Below are 22,729 nucleotides of genomic sequence, written 5' to 3' on the forward strand. Positions count from 1 at the left end.
TTATATTTTGCTCTCTTAAGAGGATCATTGTTCTACCAGGGCAAATTATCTTGTAATTTGTGTCTTGCTTTTGGATCAGCAGCATCTCTGAAAATGCCAATATTTTCATTGTTTCAAAGTCACAACATTATATCTAGTAGCAGTTTGACAAAATTAGCACTATGGCTTGGTGAACATTTCAGAATTTATTTTGATTTTAGAGTCTTTTTAGAGAGATATTTTCAAATTATCTCTAGCTTTTAGCAATATAAAAAAAAATATTTCTTCTTATGGGTAAAAGCTTCCAACCATAACATTATTCTCCTTTGATGCTTGATTTATTGAAGAATATCCTAGGAAATTGGCAGTCTGGCTGAATTATAAAACATATTAACCAATGCCTCTGCCTTCTAATAGGTTATTCTTAAGATGAACCTACATTTCTGTCCCCTACTAATTGAGTGCACAAGTTATATTAGTTCGTTTACAAACCTGTACCTGTCTGTTATGCTCTTATAATAATTATAAAAGATAGTTAAACATTATATAAATTTAAAAAATAGATTTCAAAACACTTGCTGCTATAAAACACTAATTGGAATGTCCTGAAAAAACTTCAGAAATATGAATTGCTAAAGAATTGACTTTGGAATAAGCTATATTGATGACAAGATTATTTTGTCAAGGGGAGGATACATGGATTATAAAAATCTAAAAGGAATCTAGACTCTAATTTTTAAAAAAAGTATATTCAAATTCTTACTTTTAAAGTAGTTTAAAGTTGTCACAAAATTCATACACTCAGGAAAGAGCTTGGTTCTAAATCAAACAATTGGTGAATAAAGGTATATTTGTAACTTTAAAAACATAATAATATTAGTGGTGCAAAAAACACACTTATCTAAAAGGTTGTTTATACAAAATTCAAGTGTGAGTTTACCTATTCTGACACCTGCCAACATCCCTCATGGAATCATCAAATAAACTTTTTTTTTAATATATTTTTATTGATTTTTACAGAGAGGAAGGGAGAGGGAGAGAGTGTTAGAAACATCGATGAGTGAGAAACATCGATCAGCTGTCTCCTGCACACCTCCTACTGGGGATGTGCCCGCAACCAAGGTACATGCCCTTGACTGGAATAGAACCTGGGACCCTTCAGTCCGCAGGTCGACGCTCTATTCACTGAGCCAAACCAGTTAGGGCTCAAATGAACTTTTTAAAAAGTCTTAGTTTTTACAAGGTTTCCTCATACCAGTTCACTTTAAAGAAATAAAAGTGTTGGCCCTGGCCAGTGTGACTTAGTTGGTTGGGCGTTGACCTGTGCATTAAAAGGTGCTGGTTTGATTCCCTGTCAGAGAACATACTTAGGTTGCGGGCTTGATCCCTGGTAAGGGGTGTGGCAATCGATGTTTCACTTTCACATCTTGTTTCTTTCTTTCTCTCCTTTTCCTTTCCTCCTCCTCTAAATTTTTTTTTAAGTGTTAAAAAAGAAAGAAATGTAAGTCTTGGAAAAAAAGTTCATGAATACAGCATACTAATCAAAATGCACCTCTTGGCACTTTTCCTGTGGTCACCCAAGGGAAAATATGTCTCCACAGCAAGCATAAAAATTTTTCCTGTCTTTCAAGCAAAATACCAATGTAATTGATATGTACTACTAATCAGATGTGTATAACACATGATAATATCTTTTCCTCTGTGAATAGGAGTGATATGCTTCAGTGGTTAACACAGCATGCATGAGGCTACCCTCTTTATATGCACAGAGGTGTTCAAGTAATACATTTGAAAACCAGCACGGGGAACTCTATCCATATGTGGTTAAATAATTGAAGCAATTGCCATGTGAGTTGCTGGCTACCACATCTGTATATTTCTCCAGGCTATAATCAGTACCAGATGTTCTACCAGATGATGGTTTATGATGCCACAAACATTTCTGACAATCCTAATGGGAATGCGAGGCTCGTGTTAACTTTATCCTGCAGTATGAGAGTGAGAACCAAGAGGAAACAGCATGGTAACCAAAGAGACACTCTTCTAAAGAGCTCCACCCATTCTTGCCATATTAATAGATACCCAAGAAGAAATAAGTGCACAGTCTCCTCCTCCTCCCTAGACATAGAAGTTGCTAGACTTAATAAAACCCTCTAATACCATACTCTTGTGCAAATTCTTTACAATTGAATTGCCCATTACATTAGCCATTGGTGAATATCCTAAAGATTTTGCTTAAGCATATTGCTTATTTTACTTAAGTGCTCTTAATTTTACAGTGTATATTTGAGTAATTGCAGAGGGTTACTGTACTTTTCACTCAGAATGCACTTCTCTAACTTTATTAAATTCTATGTTTATATTTTTAAAGTAAACAAGTGACCTACATGTTGATATCATTGAAAGTAACTTCTTTTTGTAAAATACTTTTTAAAAATAATTCATTTTATAAATATTTATTGAGTACTCTCATGTACCAGACTGTGTTATAGGCCTTGAGGATACAATGACAAATTAAACAGATAAAAATCTCTCTCTCCACACACAGTTAAAATTAAAGCAATAGAGGTCACATTCTCCTGGGGGAGCTTATATTAAAGAAGTGCATTCTAATGATCTATTATAAAATTAACACCTATGTATGGAAGAGAACCAAGAAAATGAGGTGTGACTGAGGGTGTCAAGGGTTTCTCCCTGCATAGGAGGTTAAACTGGCTCTTCAATGCAGTGGCCTCAGAAGCCAGAATGAGATTGACAGCTGTGTTTTTGGCCTGTTGACTTATTATCAGTACTGAAGGAAAGGTATAGCTGCTGTCAATGACAATTTGCTCAGGTACTTCTTCAAGGAGTCTAAGTCCTCCACAGGGGCCAGAGTCCCCTGAGGCTAGAGACATGTATGGGCCTTGGTAATGCAATGATAAGCAGCCCCAGCCTGGGGTAACTCTAGGGAGTGAGAAAGACCCTGACAACCTCCTCAGATCTTAGCTAGTGCCAGTATTCCCTCTCCCCAGAGCTTAAATGAGATTGACTGACCTGACTTAGACATTGAGTAGACATGTCAGTCCTTCCCTTGTTCAACTCCAATAAGTTTCCTGGCTCCAGTTCCTCTCTGCTCAGGATGAATTTTCCCCACAAATCCCAGGAAAGGGAAGCCCCTGGCTGGCCAGAAGCTGTAAGCCTCACCTGGGTTCTAGTATCCAGGTAAAGCAGGAATATCTGAAGGCAGTAGTGAGCTGGGCTTGGAATTTCTTTAGTGTCTGGGGTGCAGAGTGTGTACCAGGCTTGATTGTTGGCAGTGGGTCTTTAGTGATGAGCCCTGGCAGGCCCTGTGTGGTTCTGTTGAAGATAAGTCATGAGACTGTTTGAATGCTCCTCAATGTTATAGAGTGGCAAGGTCTGACTAACTTAGAGTAACCCAGGGCTGGGAAGTGACCAGAGCTGTAAGTAGGAAGGTGTGTTTCCGTAAATAGGAGAGCCATTTCAAAGAGTACGTGGTAGAGAATGGGTTAATGACTGGTGTAATGAGTCAGATGGTTTAGAGTTAAAATGAAGACAAATTTCAGCAGCTCAACCCCAATTAGATCATGCAGAGCACTAGAGAACCTGTTCCTAGGCTAGAGGAGTTCATGATTCTCAGTTACTTCAAAATGTATAGTCCTCAACCTAAAGGGCAAGTCACGAAGAGTAGATGACTTCCTAACACCCTTTACCCCTTTGGATTCCCTCCTTTTGAAGCACTAATCAATTTACTTATTACCTTGTTATTGGGAACATATGGCATAGGAGTGGGATTCAGAGGAATAGGGGCTGCTTCTACCTGTGACAGAGCCTGGAGCTATGGGCTGTCTGAGGCCAGAACCAGGAGGTTGAGGCATCTCTAGATTTCCCATCTGTAAAGCAGAGTATCAAGCTGGGGAGAAAGGGGGCCTGCTCTGGGCTTGCATTTTATGGTACTGTTCCAACTAGTCTAATGCTCAGGCAACTCTTACCTGACCAAAGTCACCATGGAATTCCCCTGGATTAGCAAGAAGTTGCTATACCTTCTTCCTTGGTCTCCTCCATCCAGCTCCATTAGAGAGGAAATGTTTAATACTTTCTGAAACTGTAGTGTTTTACACTACTGAGAAAAACAAGGGATATCCGTATTTATGGAGTAAAAAAAAACAATAAAATAGAGTCATGTTTTTTAGAAAGTTTTTCCTAATCTTAATAGCTAGAGATAGATCTTCTTAATAGTTTGACATCCTTTTTAATTTTATCTCTGTATATTTTTCATTGTTTAAACCTTAATGAATACACAATTTCATAATATACTTTTAAAATTTATCATTATCACATAAGTATTTTCCATGTTACTAAAAGCACTGCATTTTCAGCATTTTGATAATTACATTATATTTCATATACCAAGACTTACAAATTCACCCATTGTTGGAAATTTATGTCACTTCCAATTTTCCTACTTTGAGTGCTATTGCAACAAGTATACTTATATTTCAGAGATGTTCAAGACATATACAGGGTGTCCCGCACAAAAAATTAAAAATTAAAAAAATAGAAAAATAATTATAGAATAAGGATATAAGGCAAGAAAATAGTTGCCCTGGCCATTGTGGCTCAGTCGTTGGAGCATCAGCTCATGCATCAAAGTTTCTTGGGTTTGATTCCTGGTCAAGGGCACATATCTGGGTTGCAGGTTCGATTCCTGGCCCCAGGGTGTGTACAGGTGGCAACCAGTTGATCTGTCTCTCACATCAGTGTTTCTTTCTCTCTCTCCCTTTCTTTCTCCATCCTTCCCTTCCCATCTCTCTAAAAAAATAATCAATGGAAAATATCATTGGGTGAGTATAAAAAAAGAAAGAAAGAAAGAAAGAAAATAGTGTTTTGTTCAGCTATACAACGTGTTTGTATTTAAAGCTCAGTGTTAATACAAAAGAGTCAAAAATTAAAAAAGTGTATAGTTTATCAAGTAAACTAGTCACAATAAGCTAAGGTTCATTTATTATTGAAGAAAGGAGAATATTTTTATAAATGTATTATAGCCTTAGTATACAGTGTTTATAAATTCTGAAATAGTGTACAGTAATGTCTTTACATTTATTCACTACTCATTCACTGACTCAGAGCAATTTCTAGTCCTGTAAGCTCCATTCATGGTACATATCCCATATATGTGTGCCATTTTCTATGCTGTATTTTTGTACCTTTTATGCTGTATTTTTACTGTACATTTTGTGGTTAGATGCATAAATACTTATATTTGTGCCATGATTGCCTACAGTATTCAGTATTGTAATGTGCTATATGGTTTGTAGCCTAGGAGCAATAGTTTATACCATCTAGCCTAGGCACATAATAGGCTATATCATTTAGGTTTGTGTAAGTGTACCCTATGATGTTTGCTTTGTAACGATATCTGCTAATGACACATTTCTCAGAACATATTATTAGAGAGTGGGAATTTTTGAGCATGCTTCCTCCTTGTCAACTTGGCCATAAATCCCAGCTGCAACTAACAAAATAGCCTTACAGGATAGATCATTGTCAGTTTTCTTGAGAACAGGATGTCAGTAAGTCTTACAAGATAGATCACTGTCAACTTTTTTGTAATGGGATGCAGTTACTTACTCCACCAGGTGTCAGAACCCCATATAAATGACATCTTGACTTTACCTAAGAAAAACTACTTTGTTTAAATTGTTTTAAAATTGTTTGCTCTGCAAAAACAGTAGGTAGTGAATGGGTATAAATACGGTTGGACACAAAGGGTTGGGGCTGCTCTTGGGGCTGTGTGGAGAGAGCAGTCAGCCAGCCACTTATTATAAAGGTTCCCTAAATTTTAATTTGTCTGGACTCCAGGGGTCATTTACTCATGATTACTCCACAACATTTGGAGGCCCCAGCGAGATAACCAGACTTTGCCTGGTCCTGTGACCGGAGCTCACCAGGGTCCCCGGACTCTCTGACCTAGGGGAAGATCTCTGAGAGATGTTCCTCAGCCCTGGGACTGGTAGAGGTTGGAAACCCCGCCTGCTAAATTTCCTGATTGTCTCTGATTGGAGTCACCTGGACCTGGTTCTTACCGGTAAGAAACTTATTTCTGGTTCTGTTCTGTGGGAGCCTCTGAGGTCTCTGGAAGGCTGGATGCGGCGCTATTTCCAAGACCAAATCCCGGCGCACGATGGTGCCCGGCGATCCTCAGTTGGTTGTCTTTGTCTTTTGTTAGTCTGTGTTATTGTGGTCTTGTCTAGTTCATGTTCCTCTGTCTGTACTCCCCTGCAATGTTTTTTGAAAATTTTCAGGAATTCAAGCAGCAAGCAGATGACTATGGAGCCTCCATTAATGCTTTTGATTTACAGAAATTTTGTGAGTGGGAATGGCCAACTTTCCCATATCCCAGTGAGTGGAAGGGGGAGCTTGATCACCTCTCCAGGAGTCAAAAACTCAGGCTGTTTGGTGTATAAATTTAAGTGTAAGAATCTGTGTAAAGTGAAAGCTACTTTGTGCTGTCTGGCTATACACATGAGAGTATTTGTTATCTCTTTCTATTGTTTAATTTGTTTAAAGATAGGGCATCCTCCTGTGATGGTCTACGAACATCTTAAGCAGCACTGCTGAGTTATTTTTCTCAGAGATGATTGCTCTCTACCACAGTGGGAGTGAATCGGCCCATTTAGCTAATAAAAATTTCTCTCTCAGTTTGTATGTTTGTATAAGTAAGGGTTTCAGTTTGCTCTGATTTGTGAATTTGCTGTATTAAATTGAAATTTTAAAGTCCTAAGGTTAATTTAAAGGTATAAATTTGTGACATTTCAAAGAACAAAGAACTCTTATTTACGGCTTTCTTATCTCTTTTGGTGGTCAGAGACTTTCAGGGGCAGGGCTTACAGCTCCGCAGGGCAGAGAGATTTACAGGCCCTGTCCCTGCCTATAACATCATAGTCCAACATTTGTTTGACTTGCTGTTTTCAGTTATTAGGATTCTCAAAGAGGACATAACCTGGTCTTTCCCATCCTCTCTCATCCTGATTCTGATAGCATCTGTAACTGGATTAAAGATCTTTTCTTTCAGGAGGCCATCCAGGCTTTCAGTTCACAAGAAATCTCCCTACACACCCTTATCCTCCTCCCCATCTTTCCAGGCTGACTAAGAGTCATTTTTCTCCAGGTCGAGAGCCTTTGAAAGGGAGGACTGCTACAGTGGTAGTCTGTAGTTTTCTCTGAAACTCCCACTGTTTCTATTTCTCCCTCTGTAGAAATTGTCTTCCTCTGACTCACAGTCAGAAAGGGAGACAAGCAACTGGACTGGGGGATGGGACAGGGTGGGGAGAGGGTGGTCGGAGAAATCAAGAGTGGTAAAAGATGAGGATTTAAGATCCTCTAGGAGTCTTGGGGCTTAGAGTAAAAATCTATGATGGAAAACAACGGTTACAGATTTGAATAAGAAAAAAGTATCCTTAAATGTAAAAAGCCTGGTTATACAGGATCTCAGACCACTTGCCTTATTTCCCCTGCTAAGGACAGAGTAAATGGTTAATGTAGAAGAGTGGGGGAGGTGTCAGCAGTTAATTATAAAGCTGGGAGAGATAGGTTTTTGTTTATTTTTACTGGCTGCAGACCGCTCTGCTGGCATAGGTGTCTTATCAGAACTTCTAGCTGCCCTGGTGACTTAAAACTGGTTGCTAGGCAGAGGCAGCTCCCAAGAGCCAGATGAAAGAAGGAGGTAAGGGGGGCTGGGTGTCCGAGCTGCTTAAGTGGCTCTGGAAGAATCCTCAGCAGCAAGAAAACCCAGGGGGATAGCAGACATTTACCTGACACTAGAGCTGCCCTGCTGCTACTCAGTGAGTTATAAATGTTTTACAACAAGCAATACAAGACTTAGGCCTTTGGCTTGTTGGCTTCAGCAGTTAAACCAGAAGCCAGTGACTGCTACTAGTCTCCCTGCAGCCCCATGAATAGAGCAGCAGGCCAGGGATTGGTAAAAACAGCAGGTAGAGCTAGTGAAAGCTCCCTGTTTACAAATGTACTGAAAGGGTTCAGTACCTGTTGCTGCTGGAAGAGGAGGGGCTGAGATCCCCTTCCAGTGCACTCTCTTGGGAGAGGCCTGGTCGCTGCTCTGCCACAAAGGGGACTGGTGGGAAGACAAGGGGCCTAATATCCAAGCCACTGCCACAGAAGCGCTTTGCAATATGCAAAGCTGTTTCTAACTGCAACTCTGGCTGTTTTGGACTGGCAACTTAAAGTCAAAGGGCAAAGGAAAGGCACTCTCCCTGGACGGGGGAGCCTTCAGGACTTTGAGATTCTCCAAGAGAGGAGGAGTCTGACTGAGGGATGGCAGAGACCCTGTTGGGTTGGAAGGACCTAAGGCCGCATGTTAAACTTATAAATTACGGCTTTCTAGGCAGATGTCCAAGCCCAGATATGTAGGGGTTAAGCTGCCTGTTTACAGCAAAACAACTTTCTCCCGTGCCAAAATAAAATTTAGGGAAATTAGACAGGCTGTGTTTGTGGCTAGAAAGAAAAACTGGCCACCATGCACAGCCCTGACAGTGGCCTGCAGAAAACTGTATAATAGACTTAGATAATACCTGCGACTTCATGGACATGACTCCAGAAAGACAAGGACAATTTTATTTTGTGTGGGAAAGTCAAGAATAGACCTTAGTCACCTCCCTAAGATATTTGTATAGCCCTGCCATGTGTCATATATGGTAGCAGAAGATTTGGCTACCTAAGGTGGCCACAGTGCCAATATTATACTTCATTGTGTTAATAATATTGCATTAACCTTACAGATTTGAATGCAGTTGCCAAAAGGGCAGGTGCCCAAATTGGCAAGGAAAATACCCATCTGGTTTTGGTCTCTATTGAAAGACAGTTGGCAGCCTATATACTGTCTTGCAGGCCTGTGTGACCATACCCATGTCAGGGGTGGCACAAACCTCAACTTTAGAAAACTTGGGAAGGCCTGTTTGGAACAGAGGGAAGTGGTGAGTACCAGCCCTTTGTTACAGGAATTACAGACCCTGTGATGTCCTGTGAATTGTGAGACCCTGTAAAGCAATAAAGCTCCCTTAGTCCTTTCTCAGAGGGCATGTCACCCCTCCCAGAGACCATATGAAATTTTAAGGACAAGTTAAGTAGGGGAACCCTACTACAAGGACAGCTATAATTGTCTACTTGAATATAGACACATTTTGAATTTCTCCTTGTCATTTAAAGACAGTTATATTACTCTGAAGAATCTATAGAAAGGACTAACAAGGAAAATCAGTAGATCTTAAATTGGCAGTATATTTTTCTCCTTATATAATTCCTCTGAAATTTGGCAATGCTTAATAAATCGTGGCAATACATTTCTCTGCATAAATTCAATAAGACCGGTTTCTAATAGTGGTTTTATTGACTGGAAACTTTGACTGGAGTGTCATGTTTTAAAGAGCCCTGTCTGAACTCTGAAGACTTGAAGCCAATAAGAGTGCCAAGGGAAAGCCTGGTATCCTGCTTGGGAGCCCTGAAAATGGCTGGTGCTGGAGCATCAGGCCCAAACCCTATCATCACTGGCGGTTGGTCAGAGTAGAAGGGGAGCAATAAGGACGACTCCGTGTCCCTGCGGAACCCCACATACTCTAGGCCATGAGGCGTAGGAGGGCTACTGAGATGGGCCTTAAAACCTAGGGCGTGGGCCCAGGTGGAGTCGCTGCAGGTGAGGGTTTCACCTAACTCAGCAGATACTACAGGCAGGCCTGACGGCAGCTGGATGGCTTGGCTTCCCAGCCCTACGGGGCACAATAAGATTCAATCATGAAATTCCAGCAAAGGTAGTCAGTTACTATTCTTGTTGTGTTTATGCAAACAATCAGGCCAAATTAAATACAACAGGTAAATTAGTCTTTATCTGGCTCTTTTGATAAACATAGAGGTAATTTTGAGGAGAAAAATTCTATTTCAATAGAGGTCATTAAAACTTAAATGTTTCCTTTCCCTTCCACGGGATCATTTGTTACAGTTTATCTCTGCTAGGTCACAAGCCCACCTCCTTCTGTGCCCAGGCCTCAAGGTCCCTGTGACAGACAGCAAGGATCTCTTGGCTCTGAAAAAAACTTCATCCCTCCTCAGCACAAAACAGCTACAGAAGTAATTCACCGTCCATTTTCCCTAAAACAAATCAGAGCCAGGATCCTTGAGGTAATATATTAGGCAGTTAGACAGACATGAGCAGAGCAAGGACGATGGGCCAACTTGCGCTACCAGATGTAACTAAGTATTTAAGACAAGGAGCATAGCCAAAGAGGTATTCACCCAAAGTCTCAGCCCTTAGAAAAGGCCAGTAGCTTATTTGACCAAAAGACTTGACCCCTTTGCTTTTGGGTGACATGCTTGCCTTCAGGCAGTAGCTGCTGCAGCCATGCTTATCAAAAAAGCAAGTAAGTTAACCCTAGGGCAGTAACTAATCCTAACTGCCCCACATGAGGTCGAGGTTTTACTCCAGAACACACTAGAGCACTGGATTTCAAACACTTGAGCCACCCAGTTTCAGGCTCTCTGGTAGACAAAAGAAAAATCAGTAACAATTTATACTGATAGCAGGTACGCATTTACAAGGTAAGGATTCTCCACAGAAGCAAGAGGGAACCGGGCCACGGATGAAGCTGCCTGGGAGGCTGCCCTAAAACCAGTGTGTCTACAGATTCTAGTGACTCTTCCAGACCCTGTCTACCCAATCTAGAAAAGCTGAAATCCATAACCAATCTTTACTCAAGTTCTTACAGACTTTACAGTCTACCCAGAAAGCAGTCCAGAAGCATGTCTGATCCGGTCCATCCTTCCACCCTGGTGACTCTGACTGACTCCTACCTGGAAAGGACCACCCCCACAGCAGTCAAGGTCGACGGGATCCCAACATGGCTTCATCACACCCAGCTTAAGACAGCCCAGGCAAAATAGAGAGTCCAGGACTTTTCGGACCCTCTAAAAATTAGTCCTGGCCCTCATTCCGGGCCCTTATCTTATAAAAACGACCCAAAAGAGTCAATGATTTGACTCATGTACATAAAACCAGTGGGGAATGTTAGAGAGTGGGAATTTTTGAGCATGATTCCTCCTTGTCAACTTGGCCATAAATCCCAGCTGCAACTAACAAAATAGCCTTACAGGATAGATCATTGTCAGTTTTCTTGAGAACAAGATGTCAGTAAGTCTTACAAGATAGATCACTGTCAACTTTCCTGTAACGGGATGCAGTTACTTACTCCACCAGGCGCCAGGACCCCATATAAATGACATGTTGACTTTACCTAAGAAAAACTACTTTGTTTAAATTGTTTTAAAATTGTTTGCTCTGCAAAAACAGGAGGTAGTGAATGGGTATAAATACGGTTGGACACAAAGGGTCGGGGGTGCTCTCAGGGCTGCGTGGAGAGAGCAGTCAGCCGACCGGTTATTAAAAAGGTTCCCTAAATTTTAATTTGGTCTGGACTCCAGTGGTCGTTTACTCGCGTTTGCTCCACAACAATATCCCGGTTACTAAGCAATGCATGACTGTACTGTTTTTTACTGTATAATCAGGTACCCTAACACTAATTTGCTAAAACAATAAAATAAAGTCTCATGTTGTGTGTTGGCTAGGCATTTCTTCCAGTCTGGGATGGCTACATTGGAATTGGATAATCTAGGGCCTCAAATGGAAAGGCTAGGATGCTGGGATTTTTCTCTCCATGGGGGTCTCTCATCTTCCAGTAGGCTGGCCTGGGCTTTTTGAGATGGTGGCAGAAGGCTTTCTAGCAGCCAAAAATGGCAATCCCAATAAATAAACATTATTCATGTGTCTCCTAATAATACTCCATCGATCAGAGCAAGTTATAAAGCCAAGCTTAGATGAAAGGTAGAAGAAAAGACTCTACCACCTGATGGGAGAAGCTTCCAAATCACACTTCAAAGGGCATATAGAAGGAGAGAAAAAATTGTGGTCATTTGCTGGGGTGTTTCTCAGCGTCTAGAAGAGTTCAGGAATCTGGAGAAGGTCTGTAAATAAATTAATAAAGAGACTAGATATGAAATATAAATTTGGAAGGCATTTTGGGGAGCCAGAGATCTAGCTTCAGTAACCAAGTTTTCTGAATCTCTGGACCCCTAGCTTTTATTAACACAAATTTCCCTTAAGCAAAGCAGATATACATATCAAAGATAAGGTTTGGTATACAGTAGGCATTGTCAGGTTGGGGGAACTGCCTTTGGCTATTCCAGTAGCAGGCAATAATTTATGCAGATTTTTCAAGTTTGGGGAAATGCTTTGGGCTATTCCAGCAGCAGGTAATATTATTCAGCCCTGCTGAATATAGAAGCCCATCAACCTTTTGAGGACTTCTTGCATTTATTATGACATGCTGGAATTAACCTCCAGCAGTCATTTTATTTATTTATTTATTACAATCTGCGACAAAAAACAATGAAAAAATAAAGCTAATGAATATAAACTAACTCACTAATTTCAGGCATGACTAGCACAAAACTGTGAAATATCTATCTCCTTTATTTATATAAATTTAATATGACTTATATAAACTATATCAATTACTATCAGTAGTTCATTCAGAGAAAATAAACTGCATTTAAGAATCATCTCATTCATATGAATGTCCATGCTAATTCAAATGTTAATAAGATGCCTGTGGGTTCCTCCAAGAGCAGAATTTGACCCACTGTGTATGCCACTTAAATGCCTTTATTTACATTATAAATTATCACATTTTATTATGTCTACTCCTATACCATTTTCATTATAGTTTATTATTTTAATATAATATGTAAAAAATTAGCAATTAAATTACTACAACATTATTCATATAACCTAAAGTGTTTGACTACAATTTTTTGAAGCAGAAAGATTTGTAATTGACTAAATTTCTGTGTATGTATGTATGTATGTATGTATTCACTTAATTGTGCATGATATTTTCTTGGTGTTGATGTCAGAAATCCTGTTTTAATTCTATTAATTTCTTATAAGCATAACTAAGTTATATTTAGAACATCATTTAAGTTCTTGTTTAGATTATCAGATTTGAAGATGTTTTTCCCAAAGAGTCCCTGTACTTCATTGAAATTCAATTATCTCCAATTTGTTTTCTTAATTTGTTATTTTATATAACTGGAATTTCTACCACATATTCATCAAAAAGTAATATGCTCATCATTACTCATAAGTTAGTTTGTATACATATATATTGGAAGTTCTTGTGAGGCAAAGAACTTGCTTTTTATGTCATTACATTTCTTATAGTGTCAGTCAATCTAATTAGTGACTAGAATAGTATCTGATATTATTATTTCTTTAGGGCTGCAGTTGTAGAGCTCCACAAACTGGGTGGCTTAAGATAACAGGAATGTATTGCTTTGTAGTTCACTGCTTTATTGTCACATGACAATCTGTGTGTTTGTGTGTATGTGTGTGTGTGTGTGTGTCTTCATATTGCTTTCTTACAAAAACACCAGTCATCTAGTATACCAGTATGATTTCATCTTAACTGATTATGTCTGAAATGTCCCTATGACCAAATAAGGTCACATTCTGAGGTACTGGGTGTTAGGACCTCAACATATTTTTTTGAGGTCACAAATTCAACTCATAAATGTAAGTAAATAAAGAATATTTGTGGAATAATAAATAAACATGGAATTTTGCTAGATAATGTTTTTTCATGCATTTCTACTAAGTCTACAAAAGAAGTTTTGGCTAAGTTAGGTGAATGAGGAAACAACATTATCAGAAAAATAAAATAATTTATGAGGTTCAACTCTTTTAAAAGGCCTATAGAAAAATGTTCTACCTCATTAGTAGAAAAAATATATACATTCATAGCATTATCATAGGGGTAAGAAATTGTACTCCACAACATGGGGGGTGAGAAACAGCACGTGCCTGTATTTCCTTTGCAATTCCAGTTTTAATTTCTTAAGGAAATTTGTTGTGATCTTTCCTCATGGGTCATATTGCTCTACTATCATGGTTTATCAACCACCATGTATTTTACTTTGAAAAAAAACAAACAACTTGCTACAATTGTGATTTTACATATCTTTGTATTAATATTTGATTATTGCTTTCACCAGTAGGCCTTAAGTTCCAAGACAATTATTTCTATTCTTATTCTTCTTTATTTCATCAGCATTTTGCATAGCACTTGATAGTAGGTGCTTGATAATAATTTGTTGATAAATTAGTAAAGGAATTGGTGGGATGTATGTAGGAAATATTTGCATTGTATTTTTATAAAGGATTTACATGTTTTTATATTATATATAAACTAGAGGCCCGGTGCACGAAATTTGTGCACTGGGGGAGGGTGGTGCTCAGCCCGGCCTGCACTCTCTTGCTGTCCAGGACCCTTCACTCCTTACTGCCTGCCTGTTCACTGCTCCTTACCGTTTAGCTTACTGCTCCTTAGTGCTGCCGTGGAGGCTGGAGAGGCTCCTGCCTCCACTGCTGCCCTCGCCAGGGGTAAGCTCAGCTTCTGGAGAGTGGCACTCCCTCTGTGGGAGTGCACTGACCACCAGGGGGCAGCTCGTGCATTGAGCATCTGCCCCCTGGTGGTCAGTGAGCATCATAGAGACCAGTCGTTCTGGTCGTTTTGCCATAATGGTCGCTTAGACTTTTATTATATAGACTAGGGACCCGGTGCATGAAATTTGTGCACTGGGAGGGGTCCTTCAGACTGGCCTGCCCCCTCTCACATACTGGGAACCCTCAGGGGATGTCCTACTGACGGCGTAGGCCCGCTCCCTTTGTGGGAGGTGACCAGGCTGATCAGGGGAAGGCACCAGCCCCATCACCCCACTGCTGCAGCCACTGCCAGCCACCGCAGCCACCAAGGTGTTTTCATCAACATGGACTCCAGTCCCTTCACCATGAAAAAATAACAACTTTCTTTTTCAAGATGTGTCTTTCATTTTCAAGATGTGTCTTTCATAGGATATGACATTTCTTTCTTTATTTTTGTTATCCTCACCTGAGGTTATGTTTCCATTGATTTTTAGAGTGTGGAAAAGAGAGGGAGAGACAGAGAGAAACATCAATGTGAGAGGAATACTTTGATTGGTTGCCTCCTGCCTGAGCCCTGACCTGGGCCCCAGCCAGGGAGAAGCCTGAAACCTAGGTACATGCCCTTGATCAGAATAGAACCCAGACCCTGTGGTTGGCAGGCCTAGGCATTATCCACTGAGCCAAACCAGCTAGGGCAGCTTTGACATTTCTTAGCCCTCCAGCAGCAGACCTTCATTTTTTTCTCCAGGAGTGTGGTGGAAAAACCCTAGATCATCCTTTTGGATTTTTATACCCAAGTTACTAAGAATATCACCAGTGGCATACAGGGAGCTTAGCCAATGAGCGGTCAGAAAAGGTGTTTCCTCTGTTGTTCACACCAATTGCCGCTGGCCTCTAATCTCCGGCTCTGCCCCTGCCAAGGCCTAAAGCCTTGGGGCCTGGGCAGGGGACCCCAGCTCCCTCCGATCACTGGCTCCGCCCCTGCATAGGAGCCCCCTGGCTCAGGCCCTTCCCAGGTTGCTCAGGGCCCACTCAGGGCCTTCCTCGGAGTGACCTGGGTGCTGAGAAAGTTCCCAGGACCCAGGCTGCTGGGCGCCTACGTATGCAAATTAACTGCCATTTTTGTTGGGTTAATTTGCATACTCACTCTGATTGGCTGTGGGTGTAGCAGAGGTACGGTCAATTTACATGTTTGTCTATTATTAGGTAAGATTATATACTTTAAAATATTTATTTAATGTTGTTAAAGAAATCATAAACAAGGTTCCAAGGCCAATGTTTATTTACATAGGTGAACAAGCTATTTTCAAGCAGTTTACCAGCAATCAGTTGTCTATAGCCATTTAGTATATTAATTACAATTTGTAGTTATGTATTCATTGTATAAACTCTTTCTCTTGGAAGATGAACTTAACTTATATTGCTAAATTTTGTATACATGTTTTATATTAGTTTTAAATTTATGTTAAGTTGTCTCTTCTAGATTTAGTTTAATTTAGTGTTTTCTGTATACCCTGAAATTAAAATAGTGTCTATTTTAAACACACACACACACACACACACACACACACACACACACCCCGGAGCCAGAATGGCACTAATTATTCCTCTTCACATCCAAATATATCACACTCTCTTTAGGATTTATGAAATCACTTTCTTAATCTATGCTGTTAAAAATGAATTCACTTGTTCTGATATTTTAGAGAATGTCTAATTATTTAATTATCGCTGTTATGTGAATAAAGCTATGATAAATTCCCTTCCTAATGTCACCATGCTTTTCCTTAGGGATAAGACTTATTTGAATGTATAGCAAGTTCACACACTCACGCATGCACACTCACACATACTCACACATCATAGTGATATAATGCTACAGAGCTATTTTAATTAAAACTATTGAGAATATGTTGTTGTATTTCAAACTCATCTTCTTCTGACAATGATATAAAATGGTGATGTGTATATGTCAGTGAGAGACCCAGCAAATGTTATCTCTTAGTCATTTTCCTGAGATCATGCAAGAGTCCCTGGTAGGGCTCTTGTGGGAATAGAAATACTGCACTCTTGGCTTGACATCACTGCCATTTTCAAATATTACCATGGTGATCACCTATCCACCATCACTAACCCTTCTCAAAACAGCTCAATTTGAGATTCAAGTTTCACATTTCCAAGGTTATGGGAGGGTTATTATTTCACTACTCAAGGGAAGAAGATTTAGGAGGTAAATAGCTCTTCATTAAATCTTAAAGGATTCTGGTCTTTTTGGGCCACAGAAATCCAAATATTAAAGTGATTAAATTCAAAAAAGTAAAACATGACTGGGAATAGGAAAAAATCAATATTTAGTAGTATAATCATAAATATTTTTCTCTAGTGAGAAAATCTTGCATAAAGTAAAAATATGTTATGTCAATAATTCATGACTTAAAATAATTTTCATGTGAAACAAATGCATGGAAATGTTTGTGTATATATTGAATAAAAATGCCTATAAAAAAGAGGGATTTTATAAACTGACCTGGCATGGGAGGAAGCATTGCCATATTTTATAGACATACTTTTTTTTCTATGACTCTAAATGAAAATATTATTATAAAACAAAGGATTCTCATTGTACATGTTTTTTTACAAAGAATTGTTTTTTTAATATATTGTTGAGGCTTAAGATAATGCAGTTGAAAATAAATATTAAAGAGCAAATATTTCAAAGTATACTTGATTTTATGGAATGTCATGGGATAGTTGAGTATTAAAGATATTTGAAGAGTATTTAAAATACAAAAATTAGCTCTTAACACCATGCTTCCTAAGTATAGTACAAGAGAGTGCATTATGCATTTAGCTGTCCAAACCACAACTCTACTGGAAGACACCTTGAAATGCTATAACATTTTTGGCTAAAAATGTTTTGCTTGCCTATACTGTATTTTACTTAGGTTTTTTTCCACTACAGGACAAGCATTTTTAAAATATATTTTATTGATTTTTTTACAGAGAGGAAGGGAGAAGGATAGAGAGTTAGAAACATCGATGAGAGAGAAACATCGATTCAGCTGCCTCCTGCACACTCATGCCCTTGACTGGAATTGAACCTGGGACCCTTCAGTCTACAGGCTGATGCTCTATCCACTGACCCAACTCGGTCAGGGCAGGACAAACATTTTAAACCATGCTGCATTCTTTCTAAAGAGGTTTTAACTTTTTTTTCTGTTCCCTTTTATCTGTGTTGCCTCTGAAAAAAAGAAGTCCATTAAAGATTTTAAAAGATAATTAAAGATGCATGGAAGGTTAACTCCTATATGTGACAGGGGATATGCAGTTCAATATTAGTTATTTAATTTTGACCTGTCTGAGATCCTATGGTCATATGACTTAGGGAAGACAAGGATGAATTCAATCATAATATTTTCCAAGAGGAAAGACAATGTATTTTTATTCCATTTCTCCCTTTCTTGGTCTTTAATATTTCCCACTCTGTATTAATTACTGGTAGTGGTAACAGTCTTTTTATTTCTTCTTCTTTTTTTTTTTTTTTTTTTGGCTTAGTGGAAGGAAAATTAGTGAGAATTGATTGTTGGAAGGTTCACTGATTAATTAAAATTATTCATCCATAAACCTCTGGAGAGGTGAAATGGGAAGGTTAAGAGATTCAAAGTGGCTGCAGTCTACAATGCTTTTTTGCTTATTATTAATATTACTTAGGTAATCCATTAAAATTTCACCTAAGCTATTCTAGATTGCACACCTCTCAGAAAATACAGACTGAAAAGTGGGCAATCACAAACAATAGCTCCACTACCAACAAAGTCTTGTAAGTCATAGAAACACTCAATGGATATTAGGATTTCAAAAGCTAGGTCCAAGAGTCAACCTGCCATCTGCAAATCTGAGGAGGTCATAGTCCAAAGTAGGACAGCCAACAACTAAAACAGAACAAGTCCTAGTGAACCCACTATTTGGATGCTCCTCATCCTGTGTCCGCCTAGACTTTCTGGTGGCCTGCTCTCACTGAACTTAGCTCTATGTTGCTCACTGAAGTCCCTTCCCCTGATCCCTGGTCCCCCAATTTCAGGGTCTTATTGGAGGTACATTCAAAATTCCAATCAGTTTTTAAGCAAAGTAATTTAGAAATCTATCCAAATGCTACAAGTTTGAATATATGTATGTGTGAGAGAGTTTGTGGGTGGGAACTCGCCTTACATAACAAAAGACCCATAAAGTTGTTTATTTTCAAATTCTTTTAAAAATATTAAAGTACAGTTGACACTCAATATTATACTAGTTTCAGGTGTACAACATAGTGATTCAACATTGATATATCTTAAGATGTGATCACCACATCTTAAGAAATTTATTCTGCTCCATTGGCACAGCCAGTTCAAAAGAAAGCCAGCTTTTAAAACAATGTGTTTTTCTCTACTCTAAATTTACTATCTATAAATTGTGTTTAAAACTTTTGTTGCTAGTATATCATATCATCACTATGTACACCTTAAATATCTTACACCTTTGTCAATCATTTCTCAATAAAGGTGAATAAAACTTTGTTGCTATTTGTTTGAATGGCAATAAACGTTTGAGGGCAAATCAGTGTTGTGTTAGAAATATAAATGGGTAAGGGGATTCTGAGTAAATAAGCCAAAAAATCACCCATCTCACAGCTTCTTACTTTAAGTTCTTCTCAAGGTGTATTAGTAGGGTAAACTAATAATCTCACCAAAATTTATTTCTCACTGAGGCAAAGTTCTCCAGTAACACTTGGGATAACTATCCTTCATGTGGTAGCTCACTGAACTGTGGCTCTTCCCCAAGTGATGTGGCAGGGGTGAGACAGAGTGAAAACTGGGCAGAGGACTTTTATTGGCCCAGCCTGGCAGTCCATGTGGTGCTTCCATTCACATGTTGTACAGAACCATTGGCTGCAGGCCCCACCTCACAGCCACAGTCTGGGGCCCTGAAAGAAATTTAGAACTGGCATTGGGAAGTCCTAGATGAGTATCTGGAGAAGAGCAGGAGAGTAGATGAGGAAGTGGAGAAATCCTGAGCCACAGAAATGTGTTTCTTTTTCCCATCATCTCTTACTGAGAAATTCTCTGTAGCATGGGGCCTCTAGTGAGACAAAGAAGGCTTCCTGAGAAAGAGAGGGCGGCGTGCGCACTGTGCTCCAGTTTATAGGTAAAGGAAAATGGCATGGCAGAAGTTTGAAGGATACCCAAATTTTGGCCTTTGAGATTAAAGAAAAAACAATCTACCAAACAAGACAGTGAATACCATATAAAAAACTGTGAGAAGAGTATTCACACTATTCATTTAGTTAGTGTGCATTAGTGGCTACTGCCAGGTCTCCTGAGCAGAAAGATTTACTAAAATAACTTTTTAGTTTTATTGTGTGAAAATAACTCTACCAACTACCCCAATTAACTGCCAAAACATGTTAATAACTATGTCATAATAGACCATCATGTAAATGAGCTTTAAAAAGTAAAATCTGAAGAGCAATCTTGCCATTAATTTATCTGAACAAATTATAATGTAGGAATAGTAGCAAGTCTCACAGCAGGTGAAAACTGAGAAAAAGCATGCTTTTGCAGAAAAGCAAAACATTTTAGATATGACATCAAAATTTTGGAAGAAAGACAGATTTTCCTCTTTTGCAAGGGAGAGTATTTTAAGTTTGTTATTTTTGTTACAATCACATTATTATTGAAGTAATTATAAACCTATCAAACAGCTATGGAAAGAGAGATTCAAAATAACAGTGGACTGACACATTCCCAGGACGAAACCAGAAATAGGACTAAAATACAGAAAAACCACCCTGGAAAATCAATTGAGGACTAGCTGTAGAGAAATCTGAAACAAGGATGGACAGTGGAGAATGCATAGAGACTGGTACAAAGTGTGGAGCTGTAAAAGGGCTAGCCAGGCTCCCACAGACAGCAGATGAAGTCCCAGAAGGACATCTCAGATGGGGGGGCAGTTCCCACTGAGAACTCTAGAGTCTAAACCACAAGCTGTGCTCTCCAGGCCAGAGCACAGAACTGATAAAGGTTCCCACATAGCACCTGGAAAGGAAAAGCAGCAGGATTGCTCTCTGTCAGCAAGAGACAGTTGGAAATGCAGGCACCCTCATAAAGGGCCAACACAAAACATTGCATGTGTAACCACTCACCTTGGGCTCTGGCAGAGGGAATGCAGAGTGGATTGGAGTTGTGTGAGGATAATTCAAGACTGGGGGCTCTGGGGCTGGAGCTTGGAGGGCAGCCACCCCAGATTCAAGTGCTGAGTCATTCCCTCTCACTGTGGAGGACATCTTTCTCCCATGGACTATTACTAATGAGGCTTTTTTTTTTTTCTGGAGGAAAAGCAATTGCCCCACCCATTTGGAAGCCCTCTAGCCCCAACCTGAGGTTGATAGCCTGAGGCTAATCAAGGCTGATAACAATCAGACTGCAGGCAGAGGAAGATCTCTGAAGGATTTGAATCTTTGCCTGATCTTCTTCTAGAACTGAGGCTAGGAAAAGTATACCCTAGTGTACATCCTGGTCCTTTCCAAAGGCATCCACCCCCAGCAGAGGGAGCCACAAACTGTGGATTGCTGATAGCTCCAAATGTTATTCAGGGCAAGTCACAAACAGCATCTGACATTAGCCTGCAAGAGAATGGAAGTCATAGCAGATCTACCTAATACACAGACAAAAACCTAAACAGGGAGCCAAATTGGTAAGACAAAAGAACAACCCCAAAATGAAAGAACAAAATAATTCTCCAGAAGAGCTAAATGAAATGGATAAGAAATTTATCAGAATTAGAGTTCAGAATAATGATGACAAAGTTGCTCAACAGCGTGAGGAAAGATATAGCAACTATGAAGAATGACATAGCATTAATAATGAACACAATGGAAGGGATACACAACACATTAGGGGAAGCCAAGGATCAGGTCAGTGAATTAAAAGATAGGGTAGAAAAAAATCACTTAATCATAGAACCAGAAAACAACAACACACAATTAAAAAATAGGAGTATGGCTTAAGGGGGCTGTGGGACAACATGAAACATAACAATATTTGCATAATAGGAGTCCCAGAAGGGGAAGAAAGTGAAGAAGGAATAGAGATCAGGTTTGAAGAAACAATGGCAAAAAAACTTCCCTAACCTGGCAAAGGAAAGAGTCACACAAAGCCAGGAAGCACAGAGAGTCCCAAGCAAAAAGAACTCAAACAGGTGTGTGCCCAGAAACATTATAATTAAAATGTCAAAAGTTAAAGAAAAAGAGAGAATCTTATACATAGCAGGAGAAAATCAATTTGTTATATACAAAGGAGCTCCCATAAGGCTTCCAGCTGATTTTTCACCAGAAACTATACATTCCAGAAGGAAATGTCATGAAGTATTCAAGATTATGAAAAACAAGGATCAGAGACTAAGATTACTATATTCAGCAATGGTATCCTTCAAAAATAAATGGTGAAATAAAGAGCTTCCCAGACAAAAGAAGGCTAAAGGGGTTTATCACCAAATACCAGCACTGCCACAAATGCTAAAGGACTGCTGTAATGAGAAGAAGAAACAGAGAGAGACAGAAACAAATGCATACAGAATAAAAATGGCAATAAATAAGTACCTATCAATAATAACCTTAAGTGTAAATGTATTAAATGCTCAAATCAAAACACATAGCGTAGCAGAATGGATACAAAAACATGGCCCAACTATTTGCTGTCTACAAGAGACCCACCACAGAACAAAAGTCACACACAGGATATAGTAAAGGGATGGAAAAAAAAAAAAGTCCATGCAAATAGAAATGAAAAAAAAACAAAAAAGCTGGGATAGCAATACTCATATCTGAAAAAATAGACTTCAAAATGAAGGCCATCACAAGAGACAACAAAGGTCACTAGATAATACTCAAGGGATCAATCCAACAAGAGCATATAACCCTGGTAAACATATCTGCACCCAACAAAGGAGCAAATAAATATATAAAAGAAATTTTAGAGCACTTTCAGGGAGAGATCAATAGCAAAACAATCATAGTAGGGGACTTTTTTTTTTTTAATCCTCATGTGAGGATTTAGAGAGAATGGAAGAGAGAGGGAAAGACAGAGAGAAATACTGATGCCGGAGAAACACATCAATTGGTTGCCTCCTGCACGAGCCCTGACCAGGGCCCAGGCCAGGGAGGAACCTGCA

This window comes from Eptesicus fuscus, chromosome 3 (genome assembly GCF_027574615.1).
Source record: "Eptesicus fuscus isolate TK198812 chromosome 3, DD_ASM_mEF_20220401, whole genome shotgun sequence".
Classification (NCBI taxonomy): domain Eukaryota; kingdom Metazoa; phylum Chordata; class Mammalia; order Chiroptera; family Vespertilionidae; genus Eptesicus; species Eptesicus fuscus.